We start from the raw sequence: 10119 nt of genomic DNA, 5'->3' as shown, positions 1-10119 counted from the left end.
TGCCTTGCTGGGTACCAAAGGTGGCACATGTGGAGCCACAAATGTTCAAAGGCATGCTGTTTAATGGCGCTCAATGACATGCTTATGAATTTCCTGCTCTTTGCAGTCCAAAGGACTGTCTATTAAAGCTTTAATAAATCCAGAAATTGGTCCCTTAATGAAATGCAAAGCTCGGTGGAACAGGCAAGCTTCTTTGAAATATGGAATGAGATCTTAAATTTAAAAAAAAAAAAAAAATATTTATTCTGGAAGGATTCTGAAGAAAGAACTCTAATTAAAGGAAAGTACATTTTGAATATTTCTGACATCTATTAAAACAGTAGAATTTCTGAGGATGTCCTTAGAACCCACCTGTATTGTACTATTGTCAGAGGAGTGTTGGGTATGCAATAATACTGTAGTAATATAAACTTTTACTTAAGAAAACAGATTTAGTTATTTTACATATATATCTATTTATTTTTTAATAGTTTTGACTGTAGAAATGCCAGCTTCTGTATCTTTTCCTTCCAGTTTAAGACTGAAATGAAAATTGCCATCACAATACACACCAATACTGTTGGTATAACCTTACAAGTAATTAAGCTGTTTAGAAGCTAATTAGTGTTGCAAGACTTCCAAGTTTGCAAGGACTCAGGGGCATTCTAGAGAGGAAATGCTGGAAAAAGAAAAAAAGGCTAGTTAATATTCTATAACCAGAACTCTTCAACTTTGGGAACTTTAAGGCTTGAGCTCGTGTTTCTCTAATGCTTTGTCTTCTTCCCATTGCCTGAACCTGTGCTTTTGGAGATCCTGGTGAAGCATGGCAGGCTCCTGTACCTAAAATAACAAAAAATGTTGATTTGATTTGCTCACAATTTTCTCCTGTTAAGCTGAAGCAGATGGGACATTTATGACATTTATATGGAAGCTGTGGTTTTGACTAACAAATTAAATAAAAGGAGGAATAAATATGTAGTAAAGATGTTTCAAGGTATTTACAAGGTTTCAATGAATGCTTTAAACTTTGTAAGTTATGATCTTCATTACTTGAAAACAGGAAAAACTCTGACACTTCTCAACATACCTGGAACACTGTCAAAGGCATCTTCCTCTTATCACAGTGAAGGAGCTTAGAAAACACTGAATAAAAAGTACTTAGAATGAAGATCAGGTGGTGGCACATAAAAGTTAGCTGTAAATGTCATTCAGCTGCCTGGAAAGTGTGGAGTCCCTTGTGCCATTAAAGGAATTTCCAACTGCCCTGCCTTGGAAAAGCAAGAATTAAAGATACCCCAGGTGTAAAAAAGGCTTCTCCCCCATGGCTCCTTGCAAACATTGTGCAATCTTCTCTTTGGGTTTCACACGTCCATCACTCCTCTCATGGTATCCCCTTTCCCTGTTTCCCCATTGGCTATGGGGCCTGGTGTCCTGTTCCTCTCTTCCCTATGGTCACTTGCCCTCTGGCCTGCCCCATGTGCCACCCACAAACCTGAGACCCAAGTTATAACTTGGAAAACCACATGTTCACCCTCTCTGGCTCCAGATTCACCATCAGCTCACTGGAATAAACGCTTGCTGGAAATTGATCTGGGGCTGGGAGCCTTCTGCCTCTCTGCTGAGCCAGCCTGGTACCATGTGTGGTTGTGTGAGCTTGATTTTGCTGCCTGAATTCTTCTCAAGCAGCTTCTCTATGGAGAGGCTGACTGGGATTTAGAAAGGCTGTAACTGCACTCCAAAAAGGACACACTGTTACAGGAAAGCTGCATTTTTTGACACCACAGCCCCACACTTCCTTGGATTTAGCAAGATCAGAGTTAGCGTCCCTTTAGCTGTGCTCAGGGACCTCTGGTGCTCCTGGTGCCACCACCTTCATCCAGCTATTGAGGTCTGTTGTCTAACAGCTGAGGGACTTTGGGGGCCAGGGCAAAGGAGTGTCTTGTCAATGATTGTGGCCATGGCAGAGCAGCATTGACACAGGTCCCGGGTGTGGAGTTTCCCTGGTTGTGACTGCTGGAATAAACAACAACACTGGGCCAGCGAAATGTCAGACCAGCAAACAGGTGCTGGTGGATTGCCTTTTCTCAATCTGATTTGACAGTAAGGGATTCTGTGCCCTTACTTAAGCCTCCTAATAGTACTGATTTAACTCTTTCCAATAAACGAGGAAACTGATTTCCCATCTCCCAGGAGTATTTGGGTAATCAATTGTAAAACTACTTTGTAAGTGCTTGAACATTCATCTCATTCAAGTTCATTCCTGCCAGAGATTGAAGCACCAAGATTCCAGTGTACTGGGGCAATTAGCCCAAAATCATAAGTAAATATTTAGTGACTATCCCTAACATCCAGTTCAGAGGCCTGGACCTGCATCCTGCAGTCCCTGGATCTGAAGGTGACCACAATGCTCATCCTGTCCTTTCTTCTGCACTTCCATAGAGAGGAGTCAGGACTCTGGCTACTGGGACACATTTCCCTTCCATAAAAGTTTTATGTGTGTATTTGTATGGTGTTGCTGTGCTCTTAAATATCACTGAAGTCTGAGGTTTAATGACAAATAAGCCCTTCTACAGATGGGAAAAGATCTTTGGCAAAGGTAATCCTCCTAATGCATGGCTCCATCTGAGATAATCCAGACCCTTGGGAGTACACTGCTATCTTACACAGTGACTTTTGAGAGAGATGTCCAAAAAATATTTTTACTTCTCTGGTAGCTACTGAAATTTTAAATGGTTTCAGCACGTCTTCCAACAAAAGACAAAGTGGTGGGGAAGGAGAGTTTCCTGCACTCCTGTTTAACAAACTAAGGGAAATCCTGCACTCACACATACCGTGCCAGTTATTTCATACAGTTTAATCATTCACATGTATACTGGATAAAATGATAGCAAAAAAAGGTCAGGATTTCTCTACTGCTTATTAGGCTGTTTAGTTTTTTCCATCGTTCTAAAATCAGAGGGCAAAAGGCTGGAAGATGGCAAAGTGCTCTGTTTTCCCCTTTAAGAGGTGATCTTTGTGTTGCGAAATATTCCCAAAAGCACTTCCACCATCAGCAGGGGGTTGCCAGGAAGGCAGATGACAGCAGCTGTAACTGCTGATTAAAAAACTGATGCTCAGCCTTGCATTTCCAAAGATATCAAACTTTCCATCTTCTGAGCTTTAAAACCCTCCTGTGGTGCAAGGGGCTGCACGCTGTGCACCCATGTGAGCGTCAACCAGCACTCACTGTACCTGTGCTCCTGTACCCCAGCCTATGAGGGCTTGGGTAACAAAGCCTCAAAATGGTTTTGGTGATACCTAATGAGAAGTAGGAAAGTGTTTTATAGTTGAAGAATATTTGTGGAATGGAAAAGAAAAAAGTAATTTTAACCAGCCTGTCCTAATCCTCCAGATCACTGAGGTGCTGTGGGAAATAAGTGAGGAAGCAAACACACAAGTGAGCCTGACCACAGCCAATCTGAGAGCAATCTGACACACCTGCAAAGTGGTTTGTGCTCTATGGGTATAAATCAAGGTGAGTGGAAGCCAAGATGACTTGCCTTTAGGAAAGCAAGTGGCACAACCTGATCTAGGCACCCAGGTATTATTATGGAGTAAAGAAAAGCATTTTTATTACTTTCTTAGCACAATGGTTGGAGTGGCTTGCTCATTTGAACCCCCAGGGGAAAAAGAAGTAAATAAACCTCTATTTCTCCTTTCCCCACATTTCACTTCAAAAATCTGTTAGAGGCTGCTGGAACTGCACTCCAAATGGATGTATCTGCTACTATCTGTATTTCTCAGAAACTCAGGTTTCTTCCAAAGCCTAAGATGCACTCCTGGGAGAAAGGTGGTTGCCAGACAGAGCACTGCAGATCTTCCATGGACAGGCTGTTGCCAGTGGGGGAGGTTTGATGTTAATCAAATTGATTTGCTGTCGCTCCCACCATGTGACCTTGTGGGGACCTGGCCAGGGAAACCAGTGTGGGGCGAAGTGCTGGGAAGGGCCAGCCTGGCTTCCTGGCAAGGTATATTGGGTGTGGGATGGTGACTTCCCTCCCAAGGCAGCAGGACAAAATCCAGTCTTCAGTGTCTATGTGAAACTGAGATTTGGTTTCCACTGGTTCCTCCAGCAAATCCTGCAAGGCAAGAACCACTTTTGTTTATTGCTCCCAGCTGCAGGGATGAGCCCTCCACAGGGATACAGCAGAGCTGGCACAACAAGGTACTACCACTGGCTTTGTCCATGGAAAGGGTTACATTTTCAGGTTTTTCCTCAGTCTTCCAGCTCCCAGTGGCTAAGTCTGTTTTATGTCATGCTGTCTGGTATGCTTATGCCAGCTCTGCATTTCCCTGGCTGCCAGTTTCCTGGCCCTTCCCAAGGGACAGAGCTGCCTAAAGAGGCTTTTCAGCCCTGGGATTTGGGCAGCTGCAGGTTTTGCTTCTGAGAGATGTGGGCATTGCTGTAAGCTGATGGGAATAGTTTAAGGAGGACACATGTAGTGGCAATCCATCTTGCTGTGAGCTGGCAACCTGTGAAAAGCAGAGAAAGTGGGTGGGCTGCTGAGTAGGAGGAATCTGCTTGTGATACATGCATGGTCTGTAGACAGACTATCATGCAGTGGCCCATAGTAGGTATTCACTACCTAAATTTAAGTTTCTGTCTTTTCCTTAGAGGTTTTTTCCCTTAAGAAAATTCATGCTATGTTATCCTAGCCGCTTTTCTTTTCCCATTCTTCCCAATCACAGCTGTTAAGGCTTAACCATGGTTATTTTCCTTTTGGTCAATGCAGCCCTTTAATTTTCTTTTTCTCTCCTTACCTCCAGCTTACACTGACAAACCTTTTCTGGTGATGAAAGCATGACAGTAGCTGCCAGAATGAAACCTGACTCTTCTAAGGAGCGACAGAGACTCCTTCCACAGTTAATAAACAAATTTTATTAAACAACTTAATAACTACTGAACTCAGTAAACTAATTGCTTTCTTAACAAGTGAAACTGGAGTTGCAATAATACTTTAATGTAATTTATAATTATTAATTTTTGTTTTGAACAAGTAAATATCATTTACATGAGTGAAAGCTGCCTCCAAAGACAAATGTCCACAACATGATGAGAAGTATGGGGGGAAAAAAAGTAGAGATGAAGAGGGAGATGTGCCTCTGGGAAGTTTTGTTCTGGCTTTTTGTAGTATAGACTTTGTAGATTCAGATGGAGTTAAAATGAAGAATCAAGGGCAAGTGCACATACACAGAGCTCTAGCAGACAAATGTGGCTGGTTCTAGCTACATATTAGTAATTGTGAAGCAGAAAGGCTATCATTAAGAAGTTAATCATAATCTTCCATCAAAATGTTTAGATAAGATTCAAATCTCATAAAGAGCACACAAGTGTTTTTCCCCGTGAGTATTGCATTGGAAAAGTGACCATGTTTACATATTGTAGGATTAAGCATTGCAACCTTGTGAAACAATGAGGTTTGGTTTTGTTTTTTTAAGTTCTTGACATTCCAGTTAAACTTCTTTGATGCTATTTTGTTTTCACAGTAGACGGATCCAAAGGCATAGATCAAGCATGGAACTTTTCATCTCCAGTAGAAGTTCAGGAATTTATGAGCAAAAGAGCTCCAGTGTAAACCTGTCTGCAGCCTTCATGATACCAGTTAGAGTGTAAGTAGTAATCAGTTAATCAGTCTGAGTGGTTGTGGTTGTTGTTTTTTCCCAGTTATTTCTGTTGATGCTCAGAAAAAGGAGAAGACAAGGAGAGCAACCACATGGAATCTGTCTGCTGCCCAAAAATTCATAATCTTGTTGCATGAAACAAACCCATAAATCTCAACTTTAGAGCTGTCTTTTGTAACAAACTAGAATATATGTCATTGAAAGAAGTGGGAAAAAGACATTATCATATATTTCTTCATAATTTCATAACACAGAGCAAAATACAGATATTTTGCCATTACTGCATCAATGCTACAAAAGTATCTAAGCAGTAATTCTAGATTTGAAGAAAAGCCCTGGCTGTTTCAGAAGAGGCAGTTTAATTGTTGGTTATCCTTTCCTTTTGAGACAATTATCTGAACTACCAGCCCCAAAGATAGCTTGAAAATGCACTCCAAGAAGAGAGGAGAATTAAGATCCTATTTATCAGAGGCAAAAGTAGTTCAGCTGATGGCATCTGTGTCTTAGCAAAAGACCCTGAGGTCTCATAGCAGTGGATAAAGAGACCTATGGGGAAAATAAAAGAGAAAAAGCCTACTTTTCTGTTCTGAATTGCACTTAAAGAAAATGACAAGTCATGATTCCTGCCCTGCACTCTGGGACCATGTCTGCCTGGCGTGGGTGGCACGAGACACCTGACACAACTCAGCTGAAATAGGAGGGCTGGTGTCTAGGATCAGTCCCTTTTTTGCATTTAGACAATGCCATGCCAGCCAGACTGAGACATTATGACTCAGTAATTTGCTACTTGTGCAAAAGCTAAACTGAGCAGAGCTGATCTGTGTGATGCCAACAGCAGTAAGCTGGTTTGCCTGTATCAGGAATAGGAGGGTGTGTATCCTGTTTAGCATAGGTAGTAGGTGGCATGACTAAAAGATTTTCTGCAGTGCTGAGATTCTTGAAGACAGACCAAAAAGTAGCTAGAACAATGACCTAAGTTTGTGGGTTTTTTTCTTTATTATTCCACACCTGAGCCACTGACTTCAGTATTGGAGTTAGTTTATTTTTAAGCCCATGCTGTGACTCCTGATAGGCTCAGCAGTGGGGAATGGGTCATGCACACAGTGCATACGATGTGCACATACTCTGCTGGGTCCAGCTGTACAGCAAATCTGGAGCCCAGAAAAGGAGGAGCAGAGAAGAAAACATTCACTTAGGTCTGGGTCTTTGACTCCTTGGGCTGCCTGCTCTGCTCCTGTTCCTCATTTGAGAGCACCTCTAGCAATGTCCACAGACCAAACCCTTGTCCTGCATATTGTGGGAACACAGCACTGGGGTTTTCACACTAGTTCTGGTGTGTAGAGAGTGGAATGTGCTTTAAGCAGGCACGTGGGCAGAGTAAATCCTTGTTGCAAATCAACCTGAATCACTACAGTGTGAGGACAGGAAAGATAAATGGATTGGTCCAGATTTAACATTGGTGGTGTTCACTTTCATATTAGTATTCAGTGATCTTACAGAGAGATCTTTATGGTAAATATTTTTAGTAAAACTATCTGTGAATAAACTCGCTCCAGGAAAATAAAGAAAGCACCCAGGATGCAAGCCCACGTGTAGCTCTCTGACCAGCCATCATAGACAGTTTCAGACCTGGGATAAGTGTCTATATTATCTGTAAATGTGTAAAATGTACCTCTCCAAAATTAAGATCATTAAGTCATTTTTGGTAGAGCTTTCTAAGAAAAATGTATTTGTTCAGAAACTTGAACTAGTAGCATAACTTTTGTGATAAAAAATGAAGTGTAATATTGAACCTCATTCTGCATTTCCTGAGTAATTTTTCTGCATTGTAAAATTGAAAAAAAAATACTCCTCTTGAATTTTTAGGTCAGTTAAGGACATTTAAAAAAACTCCCTTTTGGCTCCATGGAAGTGAGCTGTTCACACTCACTGACTGGGAGATTCAGTTTTAAATCATGCACTTCACTGATTCCTGTTTGAAATGAATGTGCAGAAGTTTAAGATTTTTTCCGGTGAAAGTTTAAGATTTTAGGATATACCCTATGGAATTTGTATCTTCCTTAATGTGTTGAAATTATATTGTAATACTGCTCTGTGTATTAAGCTCTCTTCTGATGAAAGTACAGGTAAGCGTCTCATGTAATCTGGATTTCAAAAATATAAATCCCTACAGTCATAAATCTGGTACTTCACATTTGAATTTATAAAATGCTCACAGTTTATAATGTTAAGGATTGTAGCCAGGGTTGAATTTATGAACAGTCTCATTTGTGTCTTCTTAACTCCATGTAAATCTATGTGCATATCTTAATTGAAGGCGTATTTGGAGGATTATTTGCATGAAAACTGCTGATGAAGATGTGTGGAAATAGGAAAGTTATTTTAAGACAGCTATAGTAGGGTATTTTCCTATCCAGGATGTTTGTTAGCTCTGACAAATCTTTGTTAATTTTTTCTGGCTGTTTTCATGAATCTTTGGATTCCAACAAAAGCTAATAAATCCAGCTATGAATGCTTTAAATACAACTACATTTCAGAGAATATGAATCAGAGAAGGACTACATATATAGCATTGATACAGAAGAATACACATTTGTTGCTTTTTGCTGTGCAGTAGCATTCAGAGGAAGACTTGCTCCCTCATCAAATTTCCATACGTTTGAACTGCTCTTGCCCAGAATTAGGGTAAATTGCATGACAAATGTTAAAATCATCAACACCCATCCCAGGCAATCAAAGTAGCTGCTGACCTTTAAATGTGAACACATTCACATACCAGTCTCCCAACCATCTGGTGTGACCTGACATTTCCATCACTAGCACTCTCTCTCTCACAGCCCCCCTCCAAAACACCACAAATGTGATGATTTGTGCCCATGGTGGCTGCCATCTCCCTTTGCAAAGTGTCCGCAGGGAGGGATGTTTTGCTTCCTCTCGCCCTTTTATTTCCATGCTTACTTGTTTTTTTCTCTAAATCCTACTGAATTGTAGCTCTGTTTGTCAGGGGTGTTTAGGGAGCCACTAAATCTCCCAGACCCGGGATCCAGCTCCCCAGCCAACATCCCCAGCCAGGAATGGTCCCATGTGATTGCTACATCCCAGTCCCAAGGATTTGGCTGCTGCTCCTCTTCCATCTCAAAGGAGTGGCTGGCAGTAAGGTTGTGTCCAAGACACAGACACACACACAGGGGTCCCTGAAGTGGCTGGGGGGGAAGGCTGCTGCACACACACACAGAGCAGCATGGGCAGCACAACCCCTCTGTAATGCTCCCCAAACTCAGAGAAGGGCACACAGCCCTGTCCTCTTCCTCCCCTCCAGGAAATCAGAATGTAGGTTCTCTGGTGAAAAAATGTGTGCCCTCATTCTCCACATCCAGAGACACACCCAAACATGCAGAGTCTCCTTAAATGTTAGCACAGCCTCTAAACCTGTTAAATGTCCATGCTTGGGCGTGGTATACAAGTCACCTTCTGCTTGTCAGATAGGGCAGTGTAATGTTTGAGTCCTTCAGATGTGGAAATTTTACCTCCAACTCACCAGCTAGTCCAGCTTGAAGTTTCCTTGTCAATTATGCACACACAACCCCAAACACAGGATTAAACTCACTGAAGAAATATTAACACACACAGACCTCTCTGGCTGCCAGCACTTAGACCTCTTACACACCACCACACAACCTGATCCCTCCAGCTGCTGCTGGCACCTGGACCTTTCAAGACACACACAAAACACACATACCAGTCCCTCCAGCTGCTTTAGATCTACAAGCCCTGTGTCCCTCCAGTTCCTGGCACACTGACCCTTCCATGCAAGTCCCTCCATGTGCTGGTACATTGATCTATGAGTCCTAAGACCTGTGGTCTCCTCTGGCCCTTTTGCAGGTGGGTCTCTCCAGTTTCTGGCCCCATTTCCCCCTACTTTTCTTTGGATCTTTTGATCCCTCCCCTAAACCCCCCATAGTCATTTTTACATAAATCTACAACCCTTTTCTGATAGCCCATATCTCAAGCAGCCTCAGCTTTTTCACAACATTCATGTTAATCATATTTTCCCCTTCCTATCAGTTAATAATTGTTCAGGTTGACATTCTTGAGGGTTTTGCCTGAGTAGTTCCTCTAATGGACCATCAATCAGTGTCTGAAGCATTCTGGATCCTCATTATTATCTCTACCATGACTTCCTCATTAATGTGTGTCTGTGAGGTTCATTTATTACTTTCCTCATTACTTGTTATTTCTTTGATAGTGAGTAGATCACAACCAAATAACATAATGAACCAGACACTCCCACACTTCACAAACTCTCACAGTACTGACTGCCAGCTGCAGCAGGACAGAGAACTGCTGGATCCAGCTCCCCTTTATTATAGACAACTGTACAATGACAATTTAGCAAACTTAGTCTTTCCTGTGTTGACCAAAATTCAGGATACTGTTTTCATGTTTTCTTCATGTTTAGGTAGACTCAAAGGACAAAGC

This window comes from Sylvia atricapilla, chromosome 1, assembly GCF_009819655.1.
Source record: "Sylvia atricapilla isolate bSylAtr1 chromosome 1, bSylAtr1.pri, whole genome shotgun sequence".
Classification (NCBI taxonomy): domain Eukaryota; kingdom Metazoa; phylum Chordata; class Aves; order Passeriformes; family Sylviidae; genus Sylvia; species Sylvia atricapilla.
The sequence above is the reverse complement of the archived record's forward strand: the minus strand, read 5'-3'. Positions refer to the sequence as shown.